Raw genomic sequence first — 18,717 nt, 5'->3', positions numbered from 1 at the left:
ATACTTTCTACTCCCACGTCACCTCCCGTGAGTATTGTCATTTCATAGAAATGAAAAGGATTTCTCCCCAAAGGCAGGAAAGTCGTGTGCCAGGCTTGGAAGGAAGCCTCCTTTAATGAAAGATGACTGACAGTTCTTCTACCAGGATTCTTTCCTTCCAGCTTGGAGTCTGGCTCTGGGGATTCATGGCCATATGATCCTGTATAGGACCATGTTCTAACAGGGCCCTCCAGCTTCATCGCCTGCAACTACTTCAAACTCAAACTTCATCCCAGCCAAATGGAATTATTTGCATTTTCTAAAACACTGTATGTAATGTACTTTCTCCTACTTTTGTCCTTTAGAACTAAACGTGCTTGGCATATCCTAATCCCTCCCTCCTTATCCTTTAAAAAAAAAAAAAAAATCACTGCCCCTGTGAAACTTCCCCTGACCACCACCCTCCCGCCCCTTGCCCTCCAGCTTTCTGGGAACTTCTTGGGGCTTCCATAGCCCCCCGCTCAACACTGCTAACACTGGATCACTGTGGTCCCTGAACAGAGGCAGGAGCACAAGGGAATTTTTCAGAAATGCAAATTTCTGGCCCCGCTGCATCAGAAACTAGGGGAGTGGGGGTGAGGTGGGAGGTGTTTGAACAAGGCTTCCAGGTGATTCTCATGCATGCTCAATTTGAGAACCAGTCTCTAGATTGTGCCTGTTCACTTTCCTTCTCCATTTGACCACAAGCCTGTCAAGGGCAGGAGTTTGTTCATTTTTGTGTCCTTAGTGTTTGGTCTAATCTCCAGCACGTGCATGCATGTATGAATTTCCACTGACTTTATGTAACTACTTAATTACATAATACACATATGTAACTACTTAATTACATAACACACACACATATAACAATGTTGCCAAGTAAATTCACAAAGCTTACTACTTAAAGGAGCCAGGAAATTAATAGTATTCTAAAATGGAAACTTCATTTACAATGTGATATAATCCCCATTCACATATTTTAAAATTGAGCTACTGAATGTCACCTCTTCTTGAAGGGGTGGCTAGTATATATTTACGTGTTTTGTAGCCATTTTGGAAAGGACTTCTCCTTGAGACTTTGTTTCACCACTACCACCTCCCCGAACCTTGTCACTAGGGATCCACTTCCTCCAACCAATGCAGCTGGCAGCAGGTGAGGCTGTCACACTTCCCAGCTGTCTGCCCAATCTTAGATTGCCAGCATGGGGCAAACGTGCGTACTCTTCATGAGACACTCCTTGGTGAGGCCCTCTGGAGCAGCACATAACTGGGAAACCCTCTTAAATCCGAGGAGCTTTGAGCGAAAAGTGCCTCTCACAAAACACGAGGAGTGTCTGGATTTGTAACTTGTCATCTTACAGGACGAAAGAAGAGGCAATGGTTCACTCTTCAGTGAGTGCACGGTCAGAATTATTATGCACATAAACTTTGGGGATCTGCAGAGAAAGTAGCCTCATCTTTGAGGCTCTGGAAGGTCTCCAATAAGCTCTCGGGAAGAAGCCCTCAGCAGACGATGGACTCACCTTTGGAAACGAACTAGGTAGAGGACTTGACTCAGGTCAGCTGATGGAAAAGTGAGTGACACACTAGAGTGAAAGAGACTAGTTGACCATGTTAAAGTAATTGACCAAGGAGGCCATTAGACAGGAGTGGCTCTAACGCCTTAGTAACTGAATGTAAGCAAGCGAAACCTCAGCCAGAGTCAATTCCTATAAATACATTTGTATCTGAGAAAATGAAACCGAGGAACCAACATTCACAAACAGCCCACCTAGGCTCTCCTAAGTAAGGCAACTGCTTAAGCTAGAGCCACTCAGTTTCCTTGCTTCACTTCTGAGTCTGCTCTATAAGAGACTGTTCCCAGCTCCTAACGGCAGAGTGCCCCTAACCACTTTTGGTTTGATTCTGCCTGATGTGAATCCATGTTTGCTCAAATAAGCTCTTACAAACTTTTAGTGTGCCTCAGTTTATAATCAACCATTTCCTACAGTGCTCACACTGTATGGTTATTACATATTTCTAATATCATCCGTGCCTGAAAGTAGAAGATGCTTTTAAGTAAAAGCACGTTATGGACTGAATTGTATCTCCTCCAAATTCACATGTTGAAGCCTGACCCCCAGTCAAAGAATGTGACTGTATTTGGAGACAGGGCCTTCAAAAAGATGCTTAAATGAAAACGGGGCTGTTAGGGTGGCCCTTTATCCAATCTGACTGGTGTCCTTATAAGGGGGAATTGGGACACAGAGAGATAGCAGGGACACATGCACATGGAGGAAAGACCACGTGAGGACGCAGCAAGAAGGTGGCCCTTCCTTCCCCCAAGTCAAGGAAAGAGGCCTTGGGAGAAGCAGAACCTGCCAAAACCATGATCTTGGACTTTTATCCTCCAGAACTGAGAAGACGCATTTCTATTGTTTAAGCTACCCAGTCTGGGGTATTTTGCTATGGCAACCCTAGCAAATTAGTACAGCCCCTTTGGAAGCATCCTATGGCATAGCACTGACATATAGGAAGAGCCACTCAGTGTTTCTATTACTTACTCCTTTCTTGTTTCCTTCCATTTCTTCTTTTTTCCTTCTGTTACTGAACCAGGTTCGTTTTGTCCCAGGCACAGCAAGCCAAAACGCTGAGAGGGTTTTTCCCCAAGGCAGCCAAGCAAAGAGATGGGAGAACAAACCTCAAAGCTCCCTCTATGAAAGCAGAGGGTTCCGGGTATTTATGGGATGACGAATAAAGAAGCAGAGTGGTCTGGGGTGTGGGGAGCATGGGGAAAGGCGATTGGAAAAAGGTGTGGTAATCTTGGCTCTGCGCAGGCGTAACTAAGCACGTTCAAACGTCACTAAGCGAGCACCCGCGCATGCCCAGTTGGAGGGTCAGCGGTCCCACCCAGTCTTAACCAGCTCAGTTCCAACTAGACACAGCTGACTCCAAGTTCCTAAAACAACTTGGGCCAACATCTTATGGTTTAAGCTACTTGGAGGACCTGCAAGTCTCAAAATGGCCTTGATTAGTGAGGGCAGGTGAAATGGATTTGACTCCCAGTTTCACTTCTTTCACCTTTCTTCCCATTTCCCTTTTACCCTCCACTTGAGCTCCAGGTGGAACTCACTGTGAGAGCTGCAATTGTCAGTCCTTGTTTGAGGGGGGTAGGAAGAAGAGGACCATGCTAATGATTTCTCTACCTCATTTTCTCCCTGCTTCCCAGCCCAAAGGGGGGACTGCATGTACCCCAGGAAAGCTCAAAAAAAGCACTAGACTTTCTAGTTATATTTATTTTGTATCTGATCCTTCAAAATATCTCTATTTGTAAATATTTTATCATTTCATAGGGGGTATGATTAAAACAGTTTGGAAAACACTAGATTTTAATCAATCATTCATAGAAACACAGATTATTCTGCCTCTAACTCTACAAAATTACTTAATTTGGGGTGTCCAAGTCTCATACTGTGGAGACGAACAAGAAAACAAATAATGAAGCTTCTGAGAAGAAATGACACATAAATTGAGAGTAGATGTTGTATTTGTCTTCAAGATGGAAATAATAACCCCTTTCCCATGAGGGATGTGCAAGGGAATAATTAGATCATTTCTGCAAAGTGTTTGAGGATATTTCAAGGTAATGATTAGCATGGTAGTTATCATTATTTTCCTCCACTTAGGATTGTTACTGCGTTTCCCCATCATTATTTAATTACTTGGTCAAGATGCTGGGTCCTAAGGTGACATTCTCGGTTTTTAAAAACAAAATCTAATATTGCCCTCTGGAATTAACTTTATGACTTGTAAGTGTACAATGCAAAATGTGTGTGTGTGTGCATGCGAGAGAGAGAGAGAGGGAGAATTTCCTTCTGTAGGCTTCCAACATTATAAGGAATATTAAACATCTTAATGCTTAAGTCTGGACTGGGAGGCCCATCTGTTTTATTGCATTTGAAAGTAGAAGTGGCTTCCCATCTTTTTCCTGGTATCTCACTGCTCTTTATAAATTTTAATCTCCCACTCAGATGTTATTTAAATATTAAAAATGACCCCTGACTGCCATGTATGAGGCACAATTACCTTGTCTTGGAGAAGGACAAAGAAATATTATGTTCATTCATCACCACCTGGACTATACTTAAAAGTGTGCTCCTTGCAAAGAGCAGTGGAGCATTAAACACACACACACACACACACACCTGGAGCATCTTTTATGTGATGGTAGAGATGAGAGTAATTTGCTGGTATGTTTGCCAGCTCAGGGTTACTGGATGCTGTGTAATTCTTTCAAGTCTCTCTTCTGTATTAGCAAAGAAACAGGCAGGTTGGTGGGTTTCCTTTTATAGGATCCCAAACAAAGGACCCTCTTATCCCAGAATCCTTCTTTTCAGCTTTATGGATTTCAGCAATGGGAAGATAACAAACAAGCTGTATTTGATTAATCCCTCCCATGGCTTTTTAAATGGTTTCCTTGATTCATACTGGATTTCCTAAATATAACTACAAAAGTAGTCTAATCATTAAAATCACAGAGAGTAGACAGAGCATCCCTTCAACTACTGATATAATGGTACTTGCCCTGGCCCTACTCTGGAGCATGAGAACAAAGGCATTGTCAGCACAATTAATTGATCAAGAAAGGCAATCCCTGGGCTTGGCACCTGCAGAGTACACAGCAGCTAAAGTAAACCAGGTGTTAATTTGTAGAGATGCTCAGGGTTTGGCCTCAGGGAGAACTTTAAGAACTAGAAATAGAGGCTGCTGGGGTGTAATGGACATTTGGGTCTGAAGACTTAAGTCAATTTCTGGTTCTAATAGCTTGTTTGGGGGCAAGACACTTGACCTTCCTGGGCCTCAATTCTTCATCAGAAGAGTTTCCTAAATCCCACATCACAGAGCTATTGTAAGGACCAGGAGTGGAAATGTCCAAGTCCTTTGTAAAACTGCAAACCCCTTTACAGACAGATGTGCCATATTCCATCATTGTTATTTGTCAGAAGAAAGGCAGTAAATCAATATGATCTGAGTATCTTGATTGCACAGAATCTATATTCTGTTTGAATGAGCCGTTACCACTACAGCTTCCCCGAGCTGCTTGGTTTTAAGAAGAAAAAAGGAAGAAAGGAACAGAGGGAGAGAACATGATGGGGTGTCTACTAAATGTCAGACACTGAGCTAACTTTTTTCACATACCTGATCTTATTTAATCCCTACAGTAACCGCATCATAAATCCCATCGTACAGATGAAGTTCAGAGATGTTAAGTGACTTTCTAAAATAATGACACAGTCAGTAAGTGGCTGAGTTGGGATTTGATCTAACAGCCCAGGGAACATTTTACTTCCCATGATGTCTTGTTGACGCAAGTTGAGGACTACAGCATCGATCGTCACACACTGATTCAAAGTTTGAACCTGAGAATTCTTCTGATGCCCCATGCTATAGAAATGCAATGTTGTCTCTTTGTAGGACTGTAAAAATGATGTTGCAGCATCAGTAATGTTTGTCTTCTAATTTATTTTCTAGCTATGATATGTTTTTGGCAGTCAGCCATATGCTGTTTCTCGAGTTCCTGGGGACCAACTAAACCCCCGAGACAAGACAATACAGTAAGGGAGAGCATCATGGTTATGGCTGATGTTGAATCTCTAGAGTGTGGCAAGTTATTTTCATTTCCAGTCGTCAAAGGCCAACCATTTGAATCAAACATCCTGGTTTGCATCTAGCTCTTCACTCTAGAATTTGGGAAACTGGCCTAAATTATCACAACTCTGTAATGGAAAGCAGTTTAGAGAATCTTGTTAATCGGAGAAACTGACTTTCAATTCCTTCTAGATATTCATTTATTTATAATTAGTCCATTTTTATTTTGCAAGACTATCCTCCAACTATGAGAATAATGAGAACGATCAGAATGCTTTCCGGGAGCATTACACGATGGATTTAGGATGATATTTGTGGGCAACCACACTGCCTTCATGAGATCTTCTAAGCCCAATAAGTGTTACTCAGCAGCCTCATGTAATATACAAATCAATAACCATGAAGGTAGATCACTACAGTGGTTTTCTTCATTCTGTAGACATTGTTTTGGGCATAATTTCTTTCTGAAATTTTATTCCTTTTTTCCTGTGTGGTTGATTTGATTTTGTTTCTCTTTAGTTTCTGAGCACAAAGATTTGTTCTCTTCAAACAGATTAACAAGCTAATTTGTTACTGAATGGGCTTTCTCTTCCATAGCTATCACTTTTTTTTTTTTTGCAACCCGATATACAATAATTATAAATCAAGTTCTACTCTTCTGTTGTATATTTCCATTTCTCTTATTCAAAGGTTCTTACAAAATTACTAAATATTTTAAATGAAAGAAACTTTAGCAATCAGCTAATTTACCCCTTCTAATTTTAAGAGAACAAACTGAGAACTGATTCAACTGATGAATTTTTGTTCACCTGACAGAAAAACCCAAGCGAACTTTTTGGCCAAATACTTATTCTCTGATGCAAAGTAGAAGATGTCAGCAACTTTTCTTCCAAGTATATTGCAAGATAATTCCTTATCAACAGAGATCTCAAAACATAATTCACTCAAATTTCTAGATCTATGAGTTGCCAAAGCACAGGGAAAGAATACAGACATTTGCTTCTATCAAATGAAATGTGTGGGGATTAGAAAAATACCTGAACTTAAAGCACTGGAAGGGTTTCGGAACCTGCCCATGTCAGCTCCCCGTTTAATGTGAATTTCTTTAAAATCTCTTTGCCAAATAGTCACCCATGCCACACTTGAGAGTCTCAGCTATTAGGGAGTTCATAGTCTCACAATGCACAGTTTAACAGCTCTGGCTGTCAGCTTGGGCTGGTAGTCCATTCATTTGTCCGGGTCTCATTCCTTAAGCCATGTGGAGTAAGTTTAATCGTGTTCCACATGACATTCCTTCAGGTACTTGATGCTGGCTCCTCTCATTTCACCCTCAGTCCTCGCTCCAAGTTCAGTCTGGCCATGCTCCTCTGAGCAGTCTGCTTCTTCTTCTTTTTTTAATTTTTATTTTCTATTGGAGTCTAGTTGATTAACAATGTTGTGTTAGTTCCAGGTGTACAGCAAAGTGATTCAGTTATACACATACATGTATCTATTCTTTTTCAAATTCTTTTCCCACTTAGCTTATTACAGAATACTGAGCAGTGTTCCCTGTGTTATGCAGTAGGTCCTTGCTGGTTACCTATTTTAAATAGGGCAGCGTCTACGCGGAAGGGTAGGGGGAAGGGATAGATTGGGAGTTTGGGACTGACAAGTACACAGCCTTCTTTTTTAGAATGCAGTGCGTGGAGCTGAATGCAACTCCAAGAGGCGCTTATTTGCCTGCACCGGGGAAGGACTTTTGCCATCCTCATTCTGGGCACTTTTGTTAATGAACACGTTGGGCTGACATCACACATTGTCATACGAGTAAACCAACACCAACAATCCACTCTTCCAAAGACATTTCTAGGTCATATCTTCCATTTTCCACACTAGCGTAATTGATTTTGGGGGACACAATTGTACAACCTTTCACCTATCCTTAATAGGAAGTGATTAAAAGAAGTGATTACTTACTGTCTTTTCAATCCATGTAAAACTCTGTCATGAGACAACTCGAACCTTGATAGCATACCAGTTCTTTCTAAGAAGTGTCATTCTTGAAGCCTTCTTTAAAATGTATTTGGATTATGACAAAGTCTCTTGGTGTGGCTAGTTATCCTTGGGGGTGGCGGGCTGTGGGCCCTTCTGATGGTCTCTAGTCTCACTGCCCTCGTCCCCTGCAGCCAAAGGCCTGAGAGCAAGCCTGGTCATATATCAAGAGGCCCGTCTTTACTAAGTCGTGGGGATCAGAATTAGTGTGGAGACCCCACGCCTAAAATCCACTGTGCCTAGACACCCACGGCTAGGAGTATGTCCTTTATTCTAGAGACGACTTGACTGATCTCTAGTTTTCATTCTATTTCCTTGGAGAGATGCATTGGATATCAACATCATGTTGTAAGAAATATGAGTTCGAGACTGCTGTGGCTTTGTGACTTGAACTTCTGGCCTGTTCTTAGAGGGAGAGGACACCTATACAGGCCCCGTTAATCATCCCCACCATCTACTTAGATAGCTATGGGCCATTCTGCCCCACAGGACCAGTGCTACTTTCACTCCATACTTGGGCGGTTAAGGAAACGTGATATGTGACAATCCTGAAAGGGACACTTGAAGGCAGCTCACTCTCTGTGCATAACTTTCAACCCTGTTGGAAACAAATGAACCCCTGGGTGAAATTTTCCACAAAGAACAGAATGCTTAATAGTTTAGGTCATTATGGACCTTGTTAGGATGGTTAACACAGCACAAGAAATATCTAACGTGACAGAAATATTTCTCAGCAAATGTAGCCACTGTCAAAATGAAAAACGGATCCACTAAGGAGTTCTAGCTCCATGCAAGTTTGATTATTAGCCAAATGAATCAGTTTAAAGCTGAAACTCGATTGCTTAGCCTCTTTCTTTTTAAAGAATTCCTCTATGTGAGCTGAGGGCTCCTAAATGACTGTGGGCTGACAGAATTAGTCACATGTGGTTTTTGCCCCAAGCTTTATTTTTGCAAAATCACTCCAAGTCAGGCTGAGTCTTGAAATTCAGAGGGTCCTCTTACCCTTTATTGATTGTAGGATTGACAGAATTTCAGGCTCTTGCAATAAAGAAGCATCTTGCCTGCAGACTGGAGCACCTAAGAAATAAACCTCCAAAAAGTAGAAGTGATACTCAGCAAGTGTAGATGCCTCCTGCTAGTTTAGATGGTTTAGTTAAAGTGGGTAGTATGTGGGCACACTAGATTCCAAGACTGGACCGAGGGCTCTGATAACTCTTTGTAAATACCAGCAGCTGTGTCTGAATTAGCCTCCTGGAGTGTGGGAAGCTGAGCCTTGGAGGAACTGTTTGGGCAGCAATAACCCTGTAATTGTCAACAACAACAAAAATCAACATTATGTCCTAGGAAAATGTTGAAATTTATATAAACGGTAGATGTGTATCAAAGGTTGCCCCACATGCAGAGGAGCACAAAGACGATCTAGATTCTCTTAAGATGCTGCTGCGATTAAACTATAAATTCAGATTCACTTACTAAGTGCCTAACTACCTTCGTGCATATGGGTCAATACACACATTCCACTTAATCTCCCAGCAATCTGGTAAAGTAGGTATTATTTTCTCCATTTTAAAGATGAAGAAACGAAGGCTCACAGTTTAAGTGACTTGCTTATGAGATTTAAACTCTTTCACTTTATTGCAATTACTTGACCCATTTTTCCCAGAGAAAAAAATCTCTGTGGTTTGTCCAGCAACAATCCAATCTGATAAAAATCTAAGCTCATCTGACATTACTTTATGAAAAGTGTAATTGGGAAATAACCTACCTCCTTAAAATAAACCCCTTCATATGCTACCGTGTATAAAATATTGAAGGCTCTTTCAGGGAATGAACGGATGACCCTACTTCCTTTCTTCTTCCTAAAGAGTCTGGTTTTCTTTTACTCTTTGGGAAAATCCTCTACTAGTGGTTTATGTCAGCCCTGGGGGGAAGTGGGATCTTCTTCATACTGTGGCAAACATCAGTCTCTGCACAGAGAATGGAATGGACTCTAGATAGCTCTTGGGCAAAGACAACTCCCCTGCTTTGTGACTGCTTTCCTGGTCTCAGGACCACTTGAAGGGACTTTCTTCTGATCATGGGGTTTGTGAGTTGATCTGCCAGCAAACTGGTGATGAAAGTGGGGTATCTAGAAATCTCATCATGGCCTCGGTTTGCACAATACAAAGTGACTGCAATCATTCAGGGTGCACCTCATCTGCTCGTCCCTGGTCCCTTCTCTCTGTTGTGATTTTCACTGAGTTGCCAGTAAACAGGGCTCTGCACTGACAGCAAAGAGGCTTTGATGATTTCCATGTTCTTGGGCACCTGACAGATTCATCTCCTGGAAACAAAGGCTAGCCTCAACCAACTTTCTCTTTGGTGCTGTTGAAAAGATAAATGAGACTTTTTTTTTTTTTTTTGCGGTACGTAGGCCTCTCACCATTGTGGCCTCTCCCGTTGTGGAGCACAGGCTCCGGACGTGCAGGCTCAGCGGCCATGGCTCACGGGCCCAGCCGCTCTGCGGCATGTGGGATCTTCCCGGACCGGGGCACGAACCTGTGTCCCCTGCATCAGCAGGCGGACTCAACCACTGTGCCACCTGGGAAGCCCGAGACTTTTTTTAAGAGAAGTGAGAATCTTATATGTAGTGAAATCGGTTTTGGACAAGAAGATTAGCTCCTTAGTGGAATTCAGATGGAGCATCCTGTTCCCTGACTGCACGTGAACACTTCCTTTAAAGGGTAGGCTGCCTAAGGTGGGTGTTGACAATCAGATTTGTCTGTTCGTCAGTGGATTTTTCATCTCTCGTAAAAAAAAAAAATCCTGTAATGGAGCTGTTCGATGCTTTTCTTTAATATAAAGCATCTTTAAAATATCCTCTCCCCTCTCATTATCAATGTCTGTGGCCTATTTTCCTTATTTGGTTAAGGCATGGAGAAAATGCTGTTATGTCTATAGGTCTGATCTCTAAAAGTATTTCAGGTCACTGTTTTGTCCCATAAGCCTAGGCTGAACCTCTAACCTGAACCAATATCCCTAGTAAAATAACCAATAAACCTCTTCTTCAAAGGGAATGCAGTGGTTAAAAGAGTAACTTTATTTGTACCATTCGTATCTGCAGTGAATATTTATTCATCATTTACATGTCAGGTACAGTTCTAGGCATTGAAACTGCAAACAAATAAGACCCCATAAAATGTCCATTCTAGTAAGGAGAGATTGATAGTAATCAAGTAAAACAAATGAACAAACATCATTTCAGATGTTGATCTGGGCTCTGAAGACTCTGAAGTCAGATAGTATAATAAAGAGTGACTGGGTTGTACAGAAAGTCCTTTGAGGTGGTGACCCGTGAGCTGAGACCTTAATGCTGAGAACATCCGGACATGGAGGGAAAGCCTTCCATGCAGGGGAAAAAACTTATGCACAAGCCCTGAGGCAAGAGCAAAGTACGAGGAATAAAAGTAATAAGCTTGTGGCCTACGGGCATTAGATTCTGGGATGCACAAGTGTGACAAGGTGGAAAGAGCACCAACCTTGGAACCAGAACCTATGGGTCAAGTGTGAATCCCAACTTCTGTTTCCCCATCTCATAAACAGGTTCCTGAATACCTACTGCACAGGGTTGCCGTGTGAGGCTGGTGTGAACACAAAACAACTATTCATCAAGAGCAGGGCCATTCACTTCTTCGAATGCTGCTAAACTGCTGGCCCAAGAAAGTTGTGGTCTTTGCTTCGCTTAATCCTGAAGCATTACGTCATCAAGAAACCCAGAGGTCCTTAGGTGACATCAGGGGACAGGCATGGAATAAGGGCAAAGGTGCTGGTTCCATAAATGCCAACTTGGAAAGAATAATAAGAGCGGTGCTATGTGGTGTAGCAAGTACCCTGGATTCTGAAACAGGCTCTGTGTGACCTTGGAGGAAATTCTTTCCCTCTCTGGTCTCAGCTTCTTGTTTATTAAAAAAAAGCAAGGTTGGACCAGCTGATCAGTAAGCTCCTTTTCAGGTTTGCACCAGGATTCTGGTCTAAGATGCTTTCTCAGGACAGAAGAGACAACACCCAGCCAGATGTGAACAGGCACAGGCAAGGCAGGAGAGAGGCACGGGCTGTTGGGTTTTGTCAAAGCCTGTTGGTCCAGGCAAGTGGCTTTTCACTGCAGGAGTCAGAATGACAAGGTTTTTATCAAGACAGAAGCCTGTTAACAGCAAGAATTAATGCTGCAAGTCACTTTCACAAGGCTCCTCCACCTGTGTGTGTGTGTGTGTGTGTGTGTGTGTGTGTGTGTGTGTTTTGGGGGGGATTGGTTATGTTTTCTCCTCCTTCCACCTCGCTGGATTATGCTGAAATGTTTCCCCCACTGGAAACAGTGTACCAAGGCTCCCGCCTTGGGATGAAACCCCCCTCAATACCTCGTGCATTGATTTGGAAGCAACAACTAAAACTGTATTCACATCGCAGCAACCGAAGCCAACAAAAGAGCTACTGGATCCAGTGATGGTGCATTGTTTGCAGAGCTGAGCTGCTGCCTCTCCTCCAAACCACATTAGAGATGTGACTCCAGGCTTACAAATAAAAACGCTGAATCATTCCCAAGCCTTTGGTACAGTGTTTTCCTCAAGATTCTGTAATAAGCAATTTAAGAGAAAAACAGCCCAACAAGCCAGTATTCTTTTCAGAAATATTAGCTAAAGCCAGGGGCCAGAAAATAATTGCTTGCTTCTCCCGCCTTCTTGCTCTCTCACCGCTGTGTGGCTGGCCTGCCTCTTTCAGAAACTAAGAGTTGAAGCTACCTGATTCAACATTTTATTCTGCTACCACTGACATTTTAAAGTTGATAGATATCCTAGATTTGCTTTATCTACCTACCAATATGGCCCTAGAATATTTGCCATAAATAGTTTCTTTATGGAACTTACCATCATCCTCTTTGTTACTCATGCCCTCTGCTTTTCCTCTTTCTCATTTTGGATCATAATAACCAGCCAAAAAACACTCAAATTCCACTAAGGAAACTGACAGAAAATGCAATTTAAAATATGGATTTGCATATCCAATTTGCATATGCAAAAATAAATGTATTATATGGGTACAATTACATGCATTTGTATATCTGTATGTTCTGTGTATATTATATATGAATTAAATGTGTCTGAAACTCTTTGAAATATGGCATATGTATGGATGAGGGTATGTGTGTGTTTATATAGATTTTTTCTAGATCAGACATGGCAGTATGATATAGGGAAAACAGGCTTTTAATCCAGTTACATGTAGATTGGAAAACATTGATTCCCACCTAAATTCATTCACTCTTTATTCAACAAATTCTTATCACTGTCAAACACTGGCCTGGGTACTAGAGAAATAGTGGTAAACAGGACAGATTTGCTGTTGTTAAAAAAAGTATTTTAATTTAGACTCTTTCTACTTCCAAGAGGACTTGAGCAGATCTGTACCTATTAATAAAGTTAAACTACTTTAAGATAAAATAGGACCAAAAAATATCTGAAGAAAGCAGAAATAAAGGACACTTTCAGACACGTAAGTTGAGTGAATATTGAATACTTGGACAAAAAAAATTGACTAAGCTTTCTGGTGGTCAAAGCAAATAAGAAAACACTGAAAAAAATTAATTTGCTGAAAAAAACAAAACTCCTTTTCTTTAAACTAAAGTAGGAATTTATCATGTTTTCTTTCTTTCTTTTTTTTTTTTTTTGCGGTACACGGGCCTCTCACTGTTGTGGCCTCTCCCGTTGCGGAGCACAGGCTCCGGACGCGCAGGCTCAGCGGCCATGGCTCACGGGCCCAGCCGCTCTGCGGCATGTGGGATCTTCCTGGACCAGGGCACGAACCCGTGTCCCCTGCATTGGCAGGCGGACTCTCAACCACTGCGTCACCAGGGAAGCCCTATCATGTTTTCTTTAACTATAGTAAGGGACATCTTGAATAATAACTCTAAGGAAAGATAAAAATACTTTTCAAATATTATACTTTAAAGGTAAAAATTAAAATTATTAATTTATAATCCAGTGAGAGCAGTTTTGATAGAGGCTCTGATAAAAAGTTAAAGAAGCTTTACTTTCCTGATATCTAATTCAAAGCAAGGAAGAGCAGCTACTGAATTTAACGTGACCATTAGACAGTGTGTCTTAAGCATTAGATCTCTTAAATGAGCTCTGGCCCAGTTGGTGTAATTACCCAGTTTATCTAATATGTACTCTAAGGCAGATGTTTCATTGGATTAAAGCCAGAGCTCTAAATTTCAAATAGCAGTGCCATTGAGAGTAAGTCGACATGTATTGCTGAAAATGAAAGGTCCTTCAGAGGACCCTTTAGTACTTCCATGTTCCAAAAACAGAGGTCTTCCATTCCAATGCCCTAACCTGTTTGTGGCCCATCAAACACATATTGTATATCTGATTTAATTATTAAAGAAAAGGGCACATTGACCAGAAGTAAAGAATGTCCATGTTAAAAATAAAACCTAAATGCCTCCCTTCCTGGAACTCCAATGCTGGTCCTCCTTGGATGACAAGACTCTCTTCCCAGGTGCCAAGGCCATATTGACTTGCTGAGCACATGCTGGTCTGTTGTCTTTTTTTTCTTGAAACCTTGAAGAAATGTATCCCTGACTTGTATAATGTTCTTTGTTCTGACGAGATATAAGACTGTGCTGAAAAACATGCTTCTCAGGAGCAGTTTCTCAGAGTAATCTGGGAAGCTGTCTTGCAGGCTATAGTCTTCAGTTTGGCTCAAATAAAACTCTTTTCTATTTTTGTTATAGATTGTTTATTGATTATTTTCATTGACATAGTAGACAAGCAATAAATGGTAACATTATTTAAGCAGAAAGTGGGCTGAAATTTTATACATAGGTTTTGGACCAACTTCCTTAGAGGTAACTGTACCTACCATTTCTCAGGAAACCTCAGCTTTTTTCATGAACCTCAGTCAATTTCTATTTTTACATAAAGGATAATTAAGAATCTTTATAGTCACACAAGAAACAGGACAAAAATGAAAACTCCCAAATCCCTAACACCCTCTTCCCTCTTTGTTTTTCTGATTTTCTCAAAGTCACATGAAGTCTGTGTCAAAGCTGACCTAGCAGGATTATTTTTTTTCAGCTGCTTAAATGGGATTTCCGTATGACCCAGGGGTTTACACATTAAGTAATGAGAGTGTCTCCATAGTAATGATGTTTGATAATAGATCCTAGAAAGATTCCTGCTTAGACCAGATGGCACGGCAACCCCTTGAAACTCACTGGAGGTACCATTTTTATTATTTGTTATTTAGGACTTGGGCAGTGGACCAGTCTTCAGGTTGACAGGATTGTCAAAGTGAATTATTGTTCATGGGCACCATTGAGGTGACAGTTTTTGCTATTAAATAATTCAGTTTATCTGAGAGCACTTATTACTCTACATAACATGCATGGATGAAAGACCGATGACAGAAGCATCCCCCAAACTGAGCTAGTCTCCAGACTGGAATGGTAGACTCAGGAGACCGCACCCACTCCACCTGTTTATTTAGCTGGTGTCGGTGTCTCTGATTTTAATCTATTGTGAAGTGTAGTGAGGGTGGACAGGCCAGTCACGTCTAAGATCCTGGCCTCCTGTTGAATGCCTACCCTTCTTCTGTCAAGGATTCCACAGGGATTTCTGGGCTCCAATTACCAAGCAGGAAGAAAATTAGAAATATTCGAATCGTCCTCTCACTTCGTTTCTTTTTTTACAATGGAAGACTATCTTCTCATCCCTTTCCTTCTAGGAGAATAGATGTGAATTGCATGCTGCTATTATGCTGAACATTTAATATAAGCAAGCCAGGAAGGTGAGCAGAGTGCATTTTTTTTTTCCATTGCTCAGAATCAGGTGGTCCATGAAACATGATGCCATCGGGGCTGCTGTACAAATACAGCTGACATCCACAGAGCTCCCAAAGTTCTATACTGGCTGGTTTCTTAGAACTCGCCTGGTCCAACCCTCTCATTTTACTGATGGTGACACTCAAATTCGGAAAGATTAAATACTTTGTCAAGTTATACAGTTGACAAGAGACAGAATCAAGACTACAAAAAGGCTTTTTTTTTGGCCACTTTTGAGTGTTCCTTCATTATGAGAAGTCCAACAGATATTATATCAGATATGCAAAATCGATGTCAAAAGTAAAAGGATTTGAGAAAAAGCCTTAATGCAGGATACTTAGAATGATCAGGTAAAAGAGAGGGCAGTGTGATGATGTTCTTGAAAGAATGTCACCAATTACTAGGCAGGAGAAGACTATAGATGCACCTAGGGAAACAAACATTTCCCTCTGTTCTTTAGAGAATTGACTGGTGCCTTCCCTGAAGGAAACATGAGCTGGGCTTAGGGAGGTTTAACAAATATTAAGGGGAAGAAAAACCCTTCATATTTCAATCTGCAGCTCAGTTATGCAAATGCATAAAGATACAGGCCATATAAGGTGCCTGCCTCTGTGCCTGTGTTTTGTGTATCTGCATGTATGCACACATACATGTCTGCATGCATCTGCGTATGTATGTATACAGGTGTTCTGTGTGTGTGTGTGTGCACGTGTGTGTGCTCAGGACTCAGGCACAGCGAGTGAGCGCACTTTTCACCCAGAAGAGAATCCCAGGCTGATATGTACCCCAGCGCTGACATTCACCAGCTTTGGCATCTTGGGCAAGTCCTCACATTGTTTTCCTGAATCTCACTCTCCTTATCTATCAAATGGCATGTGTAATACTACAAAACAAAAAGGTCAACCAGTGTTTTTAGTCACCTAGCCTTTTTAGTAATTAAACTGAATTGACTGCCTTTCCACAAAATTTGGTTCTATTTTATCGTAGAATATTCAAGAAGTTTGCCTCTCAAATAACCAACTGTGCTATCCCAATGCACAGACAGTCCTTGTGAAAATACGCGGTGCCTTGATCAATCCTTATAGCAACTCCATGAGTGAGGAACAGTTTTCTCCACTTTACACACGAGGGGACTGAGATTTAGAGGGGAAGGAATCTGCCTAGAGTCACCCAGGGAGTTTTTGGAGGTCTGGGACACAAATCCACATCTTACTCCAAAGCCAGGCTTGCCATCACTCTGTCCTTCACCTCACCACCGCCCAAGGTTGCTGGAAAGAACAACAGTGTGCTGGCTGTGGAACGGGCACTGGCATCCTGGTTCTCTTTACCCAGCTAACCTTTGCCCTCTTCCCTGAAACATCTGTTTCTCCCTCCTAGCCCAGCTGGTCCACAGTTTCTTAAAGCCAACCCTCCATTCTGCCCTAGCCGAGACACTAGAAAGATGGCGGCACTGGGGGAAATTCAAACCAGACACACAGTGAGTGCTGGCTTCCCTTGGAAATACATCGGCTGCCACATCTTAAAGCACCCGATTGGGCTTCCCTGGTGGCGCAGTGGATGAGGGTTCGCCTGCCGATGCAGGGGACGCGGGTTCGTGCCCCGGTCCGGGAAGATCCCACATGGCACGGAGCGGCTGCGCCCGTGAGCCATGGCCGCTGAGCCTGCGCGTCCGGAGCCTGTGCTCTGCAACGGGAGAGGCCACAACAATGAGAGGCCCGCGTACCGCAAAAAAAAAAAAAAAAAAAAAAAAAGCACCTGATGGTACTAGACTTGCCTTGTAAATTTCTGACAGGCATTTCACTGCTGCAGGCTACCGCTCCTGGTGTTCTACGCAGGGAAAGACAGAAGGAGAACTGCCAGGACATGACTATATAATCCCTTCCTAATCCCTTGAGTCTCGTAAGTCCTTTAACTCTTCAAATATTGAACTATAAGAACTTGGTTTACAGAAACATTATGGTCATAGGAGGCCCAGGGACTGAGCTATGAAATTCAGAGAAGACAGGAGGACCAAAAGACAGCCAGGGGGTTACCTTGAAATTAGCTTAAATATAATCAGTGGGAAACAGAAGCAAAATCCTATTTATAAAATTATTACTTTTGCTTAGCAAGATAGATCGTCTCAATTTTGCACAGAAAATTGCACAGGAAAAAGCCTCCCAGTAGAGACATTTAAAAGCAATTTAACATTTTTAATAAGGCAACTGTTTCTGATTCTCAACTATTTAGCCATGAAATCTTAAAATCCAATGAAAGTCTGTTTTCAAGAAATACTGCTTTACAAATTGTATTGTCTACTTAAAAACCCAAGAATAGTAACATTCTTTAGAGACTTAAATTTAATCATAATGACAACAACTAAGCTTCCTAACTGCCCTTCATGTAATTTAATGGCTATAAGCTATGGGTTTGCTTCTCTGATATTTTGTCTCAAAATTGTAAAGAAGATCAATTTTACCCAGCAGCCTGCAAATTTCTGAGCCATTTTGTCTTGTTCCCAAGCAGTCACTTAGAAACATAAAACAGAATATATTGCATGATCAATAAGAACCTTTGAGAGGTTTGGCATTTCATTCATGAACCGTTCTTCAAAGGATCTGAGTGGGAGTTACTCCCATCATGTAAGTGCTGAAACCATGGCACCAGGAGAGGTGACAAGGCCAGCGTCACTCCATGAGCCAGATGGGAGGAGCAATTTTCCTCACTTGGAAATGTCTCGCTCTTAAGGGCAGTGGACAGCACATTGGACTAGTATTTGGTAGATCAGGGCTCTGGGCTATACCTTCCAAAGGCAAGTTGCCTTGCTGAGGCTCAGATTCTTCCTCCAGAAGGTCAGGATGATCATAATACTGACCTCATGAGATTTCGAGAGCATTTGATTCAACATAAGAAAGTACTGGCCAACCAAAATCTTCCCCTTTAAAGTAAGAACGTCTTAGCATCTTTAGAGTTGTTTCTCTGTATACCTATTCTAACCAGGAGCAAATACACAACTTTGTTTGTAGCATAATCACTCTTGCTGTTTAAAACCACCCTGTTCCATTGCCATAGACTGGACATAAAATGTTTACCTTGGTCCCTGAAAGTTATAAAAATGTGTGAATGAACCAACACAAACCACTCCACGGCTAGAAAAGCAAATTCAGCAACGACGTGTCTATGGATGGCGTCTTTTTGGCTAC

General features: G+C 41.8%; 1 protein-coding gene across 13 annotated transcripts in view; it reads right to left on the bottom strand.

The window, feature by feature from the left end:
- The window catches only part of SLC8A1 (solute carrier family 8 member A1), a 360,075-nt gene that overhangs the window by 60,020 nt on the left and 281,338 nt on the right, over positions 1-18,717 (bottom strand). The gene's annotated exons all lie outside the window — the stretch shown is intronic.

This window comes from Delphinapterus leucas, chromosome 13 (assembly GCF_059928025.1).
Source record: "Delphinapterus leucas isolate spDelLeu-1000000601 "Yukka" chromosome 13, BTC_Dleu_Yukka2, whole genome shotgun sequence".
Classification (NCBI taxonomy): Eukaryota; Metazoa; Chordata; class Mammalia; order Artiodactyla; family Monodontidae; genus Delphinapterus; species Delphinapterus leucas.
Note: the sequence above shows the minus strand (reverse complement) of the source record. Positions and strands in the feature narration are given on the sequence as shown.